Here is a 13,405-nt window from a genome sequence, read left to right as displayed (position 1 = left end):
AGCTGTGTCTTCCTAGAGCTTCAGCCTGGGGTGTGGGATGTGTTTTTTTTAAAAACAACAGGAAACTAACGCCAAGACTGAAATGTCCAAGATTTGCCCTTCAGCTGAGAACTTACTTTGCTCTTTAAGCTTTTACAGGAGGACTGTAGTCAGAAGAAGAGACTTTCAGCAGCATGTTCTTAAAGCCAGGAAGAACAGATCAAGAGGGCAATTCTTCTATGCAACGTTTTGTTCAACCCAAGTGAAAAAAATTAAGAAGGATTCTTTTGTAGCTATGTTGAAGTGCCGTCTGCTTCTCTAAAGAGAGGTGTTTTGGTTTTCATTTTTTAACCTTTCCTGTGAGGGAGGAACTAGAATTGGGAAGAAGAGGACTCTTGAAAGCAGCTCCTGTGATCATGTAGGACAGGAAATGGAAGTGCCTAAGAGCAGACTACAAGGAGTGTGATGATACTGTACTAGAGCGCTGTGCTAGAGCTTGTTAAGCTGTTTGTGACCCTTGCTGTTGATGGGGGAAGGTGACTGGGAAGTCAGCACTAATGCCGTGTCACTTGCTAGGGTTCAAGGCCTCTAGCACATGGGGTATGTCTTCACTGAGACTTGCCTGAGGTTTCCCCTCATGGTCTGTAGCTTCTTGAACTTAAAAATAGGGGGGAAATACTATCCCCTCCAAAGTCTGTTGAAATTGACTTATGAAAGTGTGTGTAAGAGGGAATGGTATTGACCAGACTCACTAAGGTGAAACATTGAGGAAAAACTTCCTTGTCTGGGGTTGTTAGCTTGGGAAACCAAGCTTACAGACAGATTATGCGATCTGTGCCTTTCCTACTTGATTTCTGAACCTGTTGTGCAAGTTCAGCAGAGATTGCAAGTTTGTGTTCCTTATAAGTTTGGTGAAAATCGGTCATCTGAGACAGTAGTCTTAGTGACAGGCTGTTACTTGAGTTCAGCCCTCCTTATACAGCAAGAGCCTGCCTGAAACAAGGACACTAGGCTGTAGCTGAGGGGAGTGGGGGAAGGGAAGAGGAAGCATCAGGAATTTTACTGGTGAAATTTATTAACACGGAGGAATCCAATAATTAGTTTACAAGCATGTAGTTGACTCTGCTTGCTGGGCTGCTTATTTCTCTGTCTAAACAGGCATGTTTTAGACATAATTAAAAGAGCTGTCTGGTTTCTAGGCAAGACAAAATGAGTACCACAGTTAAACTGCAGAGAAACGGCTGTACAGTACCAGCCAGTTGCACCCTGATACCAGGTGCTGTTGAAAATAGTTGACTATAAGCTTTTATTAGGCTGGATTTCACTTTTGTGTAAACCACCTAGATTAACTAATTGCTTAGCCTTTGGTAGAAGGTGAGGGCCTGGCAAGTAATTCAGCTCCTGTTAAAAACTAATTCTGTCCTGAAGAGCAAGATGTGTAAAACCAGATTGTGTGATACAGCATGTTCTTCAAATAAGCAAGTAGTAAACTCCTTTCCATGCAGCTAACAGGAGTGTTCATTACTTGGCAATGCTAGCTGAGTTGAAAAGCACTGACCACGCTGATGAACAGCAAGTGAAATTGTTTCCCTACATTGCCTCCAAAGCCTTGGGAGTCTCTGCAAGGCAGCTGTGTGCTGCTGGGTGAGGGGCGCTGGTATGTTGCCTGTGGTAGGCACAGATGCTGATGGAGGGGGCGGTTGGCTCCTTCCTTGCAGCAGAAGGTCGTTCAATGTCACTGGTGATTTTGTGGGGGTCTTAGAATGAAGTAATCGGCGATGGAGGAGAGTAATAGCCAGACTTGCTCACTTACCTCTGTCCTTGTAATGCAGCCGTTGCTCACTAGCCTTGACCCAGCGAGAAAAGTGCCTGCATGTGAACAGTCCCATCCAGCTAGCTACAAAGCTAGACTCTAAAAATAGAGCCTGATTCCTACTCTTTTATCTACTCACTCTCCAAGATGGAAGAAACACCATTGTTTTCACTCTTGTATAGCTCTTTTGCAGCACGCACAGGTCTAGTACTGAGATTATCAAGCCAAAATACCCAGAGTGATGGACACTGCTCCAGTGACATAAAAAGCAACTTGGATTTGAATAGGACGCTCTTTTCTGGGGCTTTGAGCAAACACCAACTTTTTGATCCACTCCTTTTCAAGCAATTACTTGAAATGTAAAGCTGTATAAAAGGATGGCGAGCCTGTGGGCTGTTCTTCTCTTTGTGTGTCAAGGTTCTGAATCAGCCTCAATTTAATAATTACACGCAGAGTGTTTAGGTTGCAAAGTCTAGCTCCCTAAAGTTAGGAAGTGCCTGAGCTACGCTGCTTATGCAACCTTTAATTTGGTGGCTATCCTGCTCTTAACTAAGGTGCCAGAAGAGGCCTCTGGCAAAGCCAGGACCAGAACCCAGTTCTTCTGGACCCCTTGTCACTGCCTGAAATTTAAGTGAGCATGCTTTTCTTTGGTATCAGATGATGTTCAATGATATCCTATAATTAAAGGCTCATAAGTAATGAAGATGATGACATTTAATCTCATTAAATATTGTCAACTCTCCATCATTCAGGGAAACGGAGAGCTGGGGTATCCTGGATATCGGGGAGCTCAGTGGGAGCAGATAAGTGATTAAATTAAGCCTGGCTTTGCTCAGGTCTTCCTGAATTGCCTTCCTGGTACCAGGCTTTAGAAAAACCCTTGGTAGTTAGTATGCTGGACTGGAGCTGGCTCCTCAGGGGTTATGCAGCCTGTACCTTGTCATGAAAGGGCTGTAGAGGTATTCCTCTGGACCCAAGCTGAGTGTCCATGTGCGAGTCGAGAAGTTCCCTTGGAAACACAAGGATCAAGGCACACTGGAGGAGGGGAAAGAGAAGGAGGAGGCAGAAGAGAAGTCAACTGTCTTCCAGCTGGGCTTGTTAGTACCCCGGTGCTGCGCAGTGACAGGAGCGCATTGCAGAGGAGGCTGTGGCTAGCCAGGCTCCAGCAGAGTTCATCAGCCAAGTTTATGTGATGCCGTCCCCAGGGTATAAACCTGGCTGGACCCAACTCTCAGCACAGAACTAGCTCAGGGTGCCTGTGTCTCTGGTGTTAATCTGCAACCCCGACAGACCAGGCAGTGGCTGCGCTTCACCAAACCCAGAGCAAAAGGGCAGTTCTCAGTGCTGAGAACTGTAGGCTGTGAAATGCACTACATCCGACACTCGAGCCCTCTGTCTTGCAGGCCTCATCGCCAGGCTGTGTGTCAATAGCCAGAACAGCAGGCAGCAACCGAGACCCTGTTACACTCTGCGCTGTGCTCACACGTGTAACAAAAATGAGTCGCCATCCCCAGAGAGCTCACACGCCAAGTGGAGGAAGTAGCTCATTAGTCCAGTGTTCACTCATTCATTTATTCATACCTTTTTCTTCCAGCATTGTTCTTCTGTGACTAACACGCAATTATTTGAACCCTTTCCTAGTATGAGAATCGCAGCCCTTCAACTCATCTGCTGTTACAAACCACCTGCCTCTCTCACAGGTTTCGTGATTAGTCAGATGAGTTTAGATAGCAACTTACACAACCTTTATAAATAATGTGTTTTGAGCTTTGAGTTTGCAGTTCATTTAGAGCTATATATATAGAAAAATGATGTATTATAAGTTGCTGTATTGTTTGCAGCTATCTGGAAAGCAGTTTTGTCAATGCACGATTAAAGTCACAGTAGAGCTTTTAAATAAAATAGAAAATTTCAAGTTATTTTCACTCCTTTACAAGTTATTGCTACAGGTGTTGATGGAGAACATCTGTTTATGATCTTTTTTCCAGAAAAAGGCAAAGTAAGATACAGCTACACAAGAAAAATCAAGGACAGATATAAAGGAGTTAATATTTATAAATTTAGGAAAAGAGGTGGAAATAAAAGGAACTTTCTTGATTTTTTAAAAATAGATTTATATATACATTCTTTATACAAAATACATGATTCAATTGGTCCTACTGAATCTGGAGAATCCAGTTCCCAGTCTTAATGTAGGTAGTTTTATTTCTGATAGATGCCTATTCTTAATAGGCAGAGACTAAAAACCCATATGAACTGATATTAAGTTTTTTGTGTTAAGGCCAATGATTTGTATTGGGAAGATGAATGCTGTCCTTTACGGGTGATACACATTTTAGATTAGACCTTCTGCTGGGGTTTGGGACCCTGTTTTACCCAAACAGCAATTTTAATGCAACAATTATAGCCTATCCATGGGAAACACAACAGAAATTAATTACTACGATGGCTTACACTGGAAACCCAATTCTTAGATTTATGATTTATGTTGCTGAGAAGGAAAAAAGGAGGAAAGAAAACAACCCACTGTGAACAACTGAATCGCTGTTCTGACTCCTGAGGCTAAATGAAAAACTCTGCTATAGTTGTTATTTTCATTGGCTAGTTTAATAAAAATATAAGAATCATAAAACTATGGAAAACATATGGCATACACGAGTTCTATTTTCTCCAGTGATGGTCCCATCCATTTAGGACTGAAACCTTTAAAATACTTCTTTAATAAACAATCTTGCCTTCTAGTAGGTGCCATTCTGGCAACATCCGGAAGTTTTATTTTAATAAAAATAATTTTAAAATAAGGGAATAAGAGATTTGTTTTGAGCCTGGATAATTATTTTAGCCAAATTATGAGTGTGCGGAAATTTTACTGCAGAACGGGAAATTTGTCCAGATCATAATGAACGCTGGAATTTGACAGTTTTTGCAGATTTTGCAAATTGTTCTAAAATCATATTAATTGCATTACAGTTTGAATATTGAATTGTACGGTCCTTTCATAGGTACTTTGTAACAGCAGTAAAGGTTGAAGCAACTTCATCATACACAGAGGAGTGAGATGGAAAACCAGGGAAGCGATTACCTTCCATCCTTCCCCTTTTGGCCCCTGAAGTAGTAACCCTGGACCAGCCCTTTCGGCACCTACCAGCCAACCCACCTTGACCCATCTCGTTTCTCCTGGGTTTATTACAGCCCTGTGCAACAGGTTACTGCTTAGTGCTGACTTGGTTCTTGTTGTTGGTGTTGTTCAATATCACAGAATCACAGAATCCCAGGTTGGAAGGGACCTCAGGGATCATCTAGTCCAACCTTTCTAGGAAGAGCGCAGTCTAGACAAGAAGGCCCAGCGCCCTGTCCAGACGACTCTTGAAAGTGTCCAATGTGGCCGAGTCAACCAGTTCCCTGGGGAGATTATTCCAATGGTTTACTATTCCCTCTGTGAAAAATTTCTCTCTCATGTCCAATCGGAATCTCCCCAAGAGCAACTTGTGTCCATTCCCCCTTGTCCTCTCCATGTGACTCCGTGTAAAAAGAGAGTCTCCATCATCTTTGTCGCTACAGTGAGATTGCCAAAGTTGTTGTTGTTTCGGTTTGTGAAAATGAACTTCAGCTTTGTGTGCCAACGCTGTTGTCAGAAGAGCTGACTCCAGCTGTCTGTCAGGCACGGTGGGGAGGAGAAGTGGGAGGAGGGCAGTAGGTCTAAACTGGCCGGCTCTGAGGCGGAAGACTTCCTAATTCAGAGATAGACCCAGTGCAATGTGTCCTGCTGAGATCCGTGACCCAGGACTGGATTAAGACTTGGCATCGCCTCAAAGGAAAATAAAACAAAGTGTGAGCTAATCAAGCCCCTGGCTCTGGTGACAGGAGCAGGGATACAGCATTTGGCAGTGCCTGGCCTCCCACCACGCGAGCAGCCATGCAGGGCCAGTGCAGACGTCTAAGCACAGTGTCCGCTTCTGACAGGGGCCAGTGATGGGTGTTTGGAGAAAGGTTGGTGAGCATGGAGCAAGTCCAGCCCCGCATGTAGCATCTTGGATTCTCTGAAGAGCAGGATAAGGATTTCCTCGCACTGTGGCTGCCCTCGGACTGTCCTGCTCAGTAACTGCAGCAGGACCTGCGTGCCAACAGCCGCCCAGGGCAGCTGCAAGCTGTGACATCCAGAGCTAGCTGGGAACTCCCATGGCGCTTCTGGCTCAGCATGAGGCAGGTAGGATCCATGCGCGGGATGGCACTGAAGGTAGATAGAGAGAAAATGATTGCCTTGACTCATAGGTGCCTCCTGTAATTTGAAATGGGAAGTGGAAGTACAACCTGTTTTGATGGTCTGCTCCTGGAAGCTCACTGAACCAGAGACTTTCCAGATGACTCACAGCAAGATAGTCGTTTGCTGAGAACTGCTGTATCAAGGGTTTGGCAGGGTTATATAACAAGCAGCTGTCCTTCATCACTGGTAACGTGCCTTCTCTGCGAGATGTGTTCTTACAGCTGACCAGTTTTGAGGAACTGCAATAAAACAAAATGGCAAGTGCCTGGAGGCATTTTCAGGATGCAGCTGAGCTCCTGCCCGGAACAGACCTATTATTTGTTTCTGGACATTGTGCTACAGTTGTTCAGGAAGAGAAGATAAAATTTCACTGCTAGCCTCATGATGCCACCCATTCCTTTGCAGTGGTCCCGTTTCTGTTCAGCATGGCATACCTCGCTCTGTTTAGCAGAAGCACTAAAACTGCTTGTGGAGAATGTACCTGTTTCTTTGCAGTTAAAATGGCTCAGGTTCAGAGAGTGATCTTTTTGCTTTTTGGGAGCTGGGGCAAAGCTGGCTTCTTTTGTGTGCTTGAGTTTTGCTATGTCTCTTTCACTGCCCTTCCTGGAAAAGTTTATACTGGATTGAGCCTTGGTGAAAATTGTCAGTGTTTGTAGCTGGAGGTTAAGAAGATCCCTTCTATCCTCAAAAAAAAAGTGTTTGCATTCTCCCAGTTCAGAAAAACAAAACAAAACCCAAACCAGAAGAAACAGGAATGGTCCTTTTTGTTCATGTCTCATATCACCTTTTGGAGAAGATAATTGATTGTGGCAGGGAGTTCCAAGGGTGTTTTCAGTCCCTGAAGCTGTGGTTGAGACACTAGCTGGGAATTGCATGTATTCGCTGATGTTCATGTTACAATAGATGAAGTGACCATGATGATTTTATTAAAACTCGCTAAGCGTCTCACCAGGAAGTTTTGTTGGTTTGCCCATGATCACTAGAAGGAACGAGAGAATTTGCTTCATTCCTACTAATTTGTAATGCTTTAGAGAAGAAAGTTCTTACTCTTTCTTACTGTAGAGAGCCAGTTCTGCTGCACGTGAAGCTGGTAGCTGAATCTGACTAAATGCATATCTGTCTTTATTCACAAGGCTGGTAATATCCAGCTCTGTTTCCATCACATCAAATGCAAATGGTCCCTTAATAGGAATATCATTGTGTCAGGAGTAATCTGGGCAAGTCGTTGAGGCATAACACAGACAGGCCCAAGGCTCGGGACAGCCAAAGAGGTCAGTATTTCCACTACTTGTACAAGTGCCAAAATTACAAGTGTGGATTAGTTTGGATCCACAGCAATGTTTGTATCCAGAGATATCACACAAACATATTTCTAAGACCCTACAAAAATAATTCGGATCTCACACTGGTGTTACATGACTATAACCTTTTTGCTTTCGATAGTGTTATTCCAGATTTATCTGCAATCCGAGTTATTTTAAGAAGTGTTGTTTATTTGCAAAATAGTTTGAATACCTAAGGATTGTTCTAGTAGGCTTTCGTTCTTGCTACCAATGCCTAGCACAGAATTTTATGAGAGAAACTACATTTGTTTTAACGGTTAAGTTTTTATAGCTGGAAGCAATTTTCTTTAGTGTAACATTTCAGAAGCCCTTTATGGCTAGCGATATTTCATTGAATGCCTGAAGATTGAGACCTACTGCATGACTTTATCATGTATAAAGCTTATTATCTGACATAATTTGGTGCATAGCAGGCTTATTTATTTAAAAGGTCACACGATCATATTTCACTACTGGTAATGGCATTTTTATCCATTTAATAGGTTTATCCTAAAGCATATTTATTCCTAATGCATTTTATTCTGAAGCCAGTTAATAACTTTAACTCTTCAGGCACTTAGCAGAATAGAGGAGCCGGCATTTCAGAACAAGAATTTGACCAGTTGGGCCTAATCCAGGAGAGCACAAGGTCTGATACAGTGTTCAATGCGTCGTCTCCTGATACCACTCAGCACCCTGAAGCATTAGACCTTATATCCTCTTTTGACCTCCAAGTTAGCCAGGGTGAGACAATGATTGGGAAGAAACCACTGTGCTATACAGAGCTGCTGAAAGTCTGAAGCTGTCCTGGCCCTTAAACGGCCAGCTCTCCTTTGGGTAGTTACAGGTAATAATTCTTGGGGTCAATGTATGTTTTGGTTTATTCACCAGAGAAATTTTACTGATTTGAATATAGTTGCCTTTGTTTTGCCTGGATGTAAAAAGGCAGTCCTCTCTCTTTGGGATGATGCAGAGACCAGTGACACCTATAATGAAAGGCTGTTTGTTTTCTACAATCCTGGGCCAAGACACCAGTAGCATTTGCCTCTGTTCATGACCAAGCTGAGTTTTCTCTGGGATTTTCCTTGCAAAATATGCCAGTAATCATCATAAGCTCATGCTGCTGCAGAGGAGAGAAGCAAGGGTGATATGCAAAACCTTGCAGGAGCTGTGGGTCACATTTCTGACTTTGTGTCCCCTCCACATGATCTGCAGAGTTTTCCCAAGATCAGGAGAAGGCATCATTTGCATCTCTGCTCTGCCCAGGACTGAGCTTTGTGTTTGTGTTGCACTATATCCCTCCAAGTATTGCCGTAGTTTACAAAGACATAAAACAAACTGGATTTATGTTTTAGTGGCCTGGAGGGTTCAGAAGGGAAATGGTGGAACCCAGCTACGTGACTCCTGAAGCAAAGGGTTTGATCCGGTGACAGCAATGCTGCCGCACTGGGGATGTCCTGTTCAGAACCATGCCAGTGCCACGCAATGCCAAGGTGATCGCCGGCAGCCTGCAGCTTAGGTAACTTCCTAGCGAACATTGGTACTTTGAAATAAGGTGCTCTGCAGGACACTGTGATATAAGAGAGTTTGAAAAAGGCAGAAGAAAATCCAGTCTTAGAATGATGTTTATTACAAAAGACACCAGAGGGAGAAATGCAGTTGCCCCTGGAGAGGATTGGGTGGTGGGCAGAAGGGGCTGGCAGCTGTCAGAGCGAAAGGCAGCAGTTGTCTGCTGACTGTGCCTTCAATACAACGCTGACGATATCTTCTCCGAGGCAGTACAACATGCTGTTAGAAACCACCCATAGTTAAGTCACATAAGTCTCGGTGTTTCAGTGAAAGTAAGGGGTAGCTCTGTGTGCACCCTTTGCACAACACATTCTGCTTCTCTCCCAAAAATCACAATTGGCCCAATCAAGCAATAAATATTCTCATCTTTGTTTCATTAGCTGGTGATTTTCTTTCTGGTTAAATAGATGATATACCAGCAGATTAAGTAACTTATAGCACAAAAAGGAAAAGGTGTGCAGTGATATTACTGGTATGTAATATAGGCTTAATTAATGCAAAATTAATGCTTTGTCTTTCTGGACTGAAGATCCAATTCCTCACCTTCCAAGAAAATCTGCTGAGGCTAGTTGTAATATGTCACTATTGCATGAGGTTGTTTCCCATCATTTTGACCAGCCTAGAAGGACACTTGTATTATCACTCTTTGTGAATAAAAAGCACGCCTGCAATAACACTAGGTAAGGCAGAAAAGCAGAAGTGTTACGCGCTTCAGGCCATAAACCGACTGCTAAAGAGCTGAATCAGGAAGAAAATCACCCTATGGGCAAGTTAGTATGTAACTGTCTATTATGAGCTTTTATATCTTCCTCCAAGGCTCTGATAGTTGGCACTGAGAGACAGGATGTGAGCATGGGGGAACGGTTTGCGAGCCAGTTCCTCTGTTTCGGTTATACTTAGCTCGGTGACTACACCGCCCCTGGTACCTACGCTAGTTGCATTCAAGTCATGTAGGCATGCCCTTAATGGGTAGGCTTTAAATGATTCTATATTTAGCTTTTGCTTTTTCCTAAAGCGTTCTGCACACATTCAGCCTATGAAGGGATGCGATGACAGGCTAAAGACCTCTGGGACCTCCTTATCAAATCTCTCTTCAACAGAGAGAAGAAAAAAAAGTGCAACAATCTGCAGAGTTAGATACATATGCGAAATAGAAGTGAAGAATAAGTAGGGCAAGGGGTCAGAAAACACTGTGTAGGGCTTGACCCAAGCCGACTCTAATCGATAGAAAAATTTCCACTGGCTTCCAGAGGCTGAGATTAGTTAAGACAAGTTATTGCTATTTATATCATTTAATGTAGGAAAGAAGTCACGGTTATAGCTATCATTATAATGACTTTTAGAGGGTGATACTCAAGCTAGTAACTGAAGACAGCAAGTAAATCTTTGCTTTAAAGAAGCTGGAAATGCAAGGATAGGTTTGGTACCAGTTGCCTCACCTAAGAGAGCTGTACTTGTATGAACTAGTTCCACCTGCAGTTCTAGAGCACAAATTATTCAGGACAGACAGATTACTGAGGGTCTCAGAAGGATCGCATCGAACAGACTGACCGGACAGAAAAACAGTGACAACGTATTTTATATGGGGGAAAATAACTTTCATTATTTGTAAACCAATGTAAGCTGTAAATGACCAGGGAAGAGAACTTGTACTCACTGTAGATCTGGGCAAATGTCAGCGTTGTTCTGAGCATCAGTAAAAAAGACAAATAAGAGGTTAGGAATTTTTTCCTGAGGTAATAAGGAACAAAGAAACAGAAAACATCAGGAGCTGTTGGGGCTTGAAAAGATGCTGCTCCTTGGCACTCTTCATGTAAACAATATTTTTTTCTTTTTGAAAAGTATATGTTTGGGGATCAAATTAATATTGTTGTAAACATGCCAGGCACTGAAGAAATCCAACTCATCCAAAAGCAGACAAATGCCTGCTGATGGAAACTCCTACATTCCTGGCTGGCGTGTGGATGTTTACTGGGATTAGGAGGGCCTCTGCACAGGGACAGAAAGGTGCAGGCATTCTGTGCCAACCTGAGGAACCACCAGCATTTCAGGCCTGAGGAAAAAGAGTCATCAGCCTCTGCATACCTCTGGTGAGGTGGCCAACACGCATCCTGTCCCACCATCCATCCAGCTATCAACTGCACTTAACAGTTAAGTCAGCTTTAGTTGCTGCAACGCTGTTGTGCTCTCTCCCATCCAGAGGTAGAAGGGTCTGTAGCGCAGGTGGGAGTCGCTCTGCAACCTCTGGAATTTAAACACGCAGTTTTAGCTGCTCCACGTGCGTGGGGTGGAGGGCAAGAGGAAGAAATGTTTGTGTTCCTTCCCCGGGGTGGGAAGGGGGTTGTAGAAGCTTTCTGTCCCACCTTCTGTGCGTTTTCCCCTCTTCTGCCCCTTCATGTGTCAATGCCTCACTTCAGTCTCTTCCCAGAACCACAAGACTTCTGCAGAGAGCAGCACCCTCAGCAAATGGAGACCGAAGGATTCAGAGGACTGACCAAACGCAAGGACTTCCAATCACTCTTCAGGTGGTCATCCTAATGCCCACCGCTCCTTCGGGCTGGAGAGGTGCCACGTCACTGTGAATGCCAGCAGTACGCTACCTGTCTGTAATGCCAGGATTTGTTTTGTGCTTCGTGGAGGGCTGAACAACAGAGAGGGTATAATGTCTCCTCATGGCGATCAGGAAATACCCACTGAGCATCACATCTAGAGGGGAAGCAGCAGCTCAGCAGGTAACAGAGCTTTAGGGGCCAAGCTAGGGTCAAAGAGAAGCCCCTCAGGAAGAAGTCCAGGCACCACGACGTGGTCAGCACCCAGAGTCACAGGTTATTATGCCACATGTTTGTCTGTGTGGAGTTTGGAAGAGGTAGGTGGGAAGAGGCTCTAGGAAAAATTTGGCTCCCATATTGCAACCTGTTGGAAGAGTATTGCCTTCTCCCAGGTTACAGGGCAGGATAAAAACCTTGATGCTCTCTAAGACATTTTTTTTCCTCCAAACACTGGTTCTTGGGGAATCCATGGAGCCTCTCATGGACTACTGTGGCAGTCCATATCTTCATGCTGCCCAGCAGACCTATAGCACAGGAGTGGACAGGGCCATTTCTGAGACCTCCATTAGGAACATCAGGATGGGAGTTACACTGGTTGCACCATCCCATGGCTACCCACAGCCAGCTCTACCTGCTGGACCTTCTCAGGAAACACACCTTTTGGCTTCCTCTGATGTGATGGACAAGGATCCTGAGTGGAAAGCTGGATGGGGGGGCCCATTACTTGCTTTTGCCATACTCCATCCCTAAGAGAAGTGCTTGGCTCTTGCAACCCACGTGTGTGTGGGGAGCCACCTCAGGGAAGGAATCAGAGAGGATGTAGTTTGGGAGTAAAGGGAGCAGTCCAAGGTCATTAAGGAAGGGGTTGATCTGAGATAAGAGCCAGAAGCAAAATAAAGACATTCTTGAAGATGGTGGGGAGTGGCTCCAGGGCTGCAAAGTGCAGCACCAGAGGCAAGAGCAGGCTGAAACTGCGGTAATGATTCCCGAGAGTCTCAAAAGCAGATGGTAGAAGATACTAGAGGCTGGAATCCCTCTGGGAGGGACAAAGTCCTGTCCCGGCAGTAAATAGGAGAGGCCGAGATTGGGAGGAATGGTGTGACGGCCTCTCCCTACAGCATCCTACGAAGCTGTGCACGTTGCCTTTCCCATTTGCCCCACCAGGCAGGAGCAGCAGCATTTGTCCTTGCCCACAAAGGAAGTGGAGGAGCAGTCCTTCCCTTTAGTGGCCGCTCTCAGGAATGGACTCCACAGACCCGAAAAACCTGGAGCCTCCCTTGAGCACCACAGACTGCCTGCAGGCCAGGTGGACCTTTGGTCTGAGTGCCAGTGTCTGCATACTCACCTCTGAGTGCATCGCCTCCACCACCGCCTGCAGATTGAAGTCTCCTGCCTTATCCAACAGCAAGAGCTGAAGTTCTGTAGGTTTTTTTTAGCAGTCTCAGTGAACATTTAGGGGTGGTAACCCACTGGTTAGTAAATATTATATAAGCATCATGTCTAATCCTTAACGCTTTGCCAAAATCCAAAAATAACAAAACCAAAAAATCCCAGAGACTGAGAATGCACAGGCAGAGAGTACTTGCTCTGCTGTTGTTTCTGATGTTTAGCTTGGTTTCCTAAGAGAATTTGATTTATACACTATCTTCTCCTTTGAGTTTGTTGGCCAATTTCAGCTGTTGAGAGATTTGACAAGGCAGGACGGGCTAATCTCAAATACATCAAATTTGTGTTTGGTCCACGAAGACCAGCAGCCAGGCAGAGGAGCGAGGCAGAGACCCAGCCAGATGCTCTGAGCGTGGGGAGGGAGGGTGGGACATCATGCCCCATACCTGGCCGTGCCCAGGGCAGGCAGCGCAGCTGAGCCGAGCAGGCAGGGGCTGCGCGAGGGAGCCGGAGGGCAACGTGG

This window comes from Phalacrocorax carbo, chromosome 2 (assembly GCF_963921805.1).
Source record: "Phalacrocorax carbo chromosome 2, bPhaCar2.1, whole genome shotgun sequence".
NCBI lineage: Eukaryota > Metazoa > Chordata > Aves > Suliformes > Phalacrocoracidae > Phalacrocorax > Phalacrocorax carbo.
Note: the sequence above shows the minus strand (reverse complement) of the source record.